Source organism: Apaloderma vittatum, unplaced genomic scaffold (genome assembly GCF_000703405.1).
Source record: "Apaloderma vittatum isolate BGI_N311 unplaced genomic scaffold, ASM70340v1 scaffold31849, whole genome shotgun sequence".
NCBI lineage: Eukaryota > Metazoa > Chordata > Aves > Trogoniformes > Trogonidae > Apaloderma > Apaloderma vittatum.
The window spans coordinates 9516-10407 of NW_009736343.1; positions in this window are offsets into that span (position 1 = coordinate 9516).

The following is an 892-nucleotide window of genomic DNA, read 5'->3' on the forward strand; positions in this document are numbered from 1 at the left end:
TGAGGCTTCCCGCACAGCCTTGTGCTGATCCTGCAAAATCCCACCCCAAAGCACAGGGCGACCACCGTCCCAGCTGGCAGGAGGTCAGTGCAGTGGGCTCAAGGGGTCACAAAATCCAAATACAGCAGGGAAAAATAACTGGTGAAAAACACACTTTTCACCCATTGTTTTTAACCTTGTGTCCAAACCTAAAGCCCATTCCTCTGCCTGTTTCCCCTCCAACTTAACCCAATTTTTGTCTTTAGTCCCGTGTCCCATTAAACTCAACTGTAGCACAGGGTGTGTGGGCAGGTATGATTAATGACCCCTGTAATAAATACAATTACTTATGGGAAGTTGCTGCTGCCGTGTGCCATGGCAGCCCCAAATCAGGGTGTCTGAAGCCCCTCTGACATTTGTGCAGAGATGATATTCCTGCTAATTCCCATGAAAGCAGTAATCATAGAATGGTTTGAGTTGGCAGAGACCTTAAAGAGATAATCTTTTTCCAACCCCTCTGCTGTGGTCAAGGACACTTTCCACTAGACCAGGTTGCCCAAAGCCCCCTCCAGCCTGCCCTTTCAACCCTTGCAGGGAGAGAGCTTCCGCAGCTTCTCTGAGCAATCCTGCCCAAAATACCTCCTGGGCTAGAAAAGAGGCAAAAACCTTAGTCCTTAGCGCTGTCCCTGCCTTAGCACTCAGCTGAGAACTGGTTAGAAACCTCCCTCTCCATTTTGGAGGAAAAAAAAGCAAGAAATGGAGCAGAGGAGGGTGGTTCAAGGTACGTTTCGGTGCAGGGTGGTGACCTGTCCCCGCAAATCCCCTGTCCTGCTGTCCCACTCCTGGGTCCTTTAGGAGAAGCATCGGTGGGTACTGACCTGGTCCTGCTGGGAGGGGCTCAGGCACCTGTCCC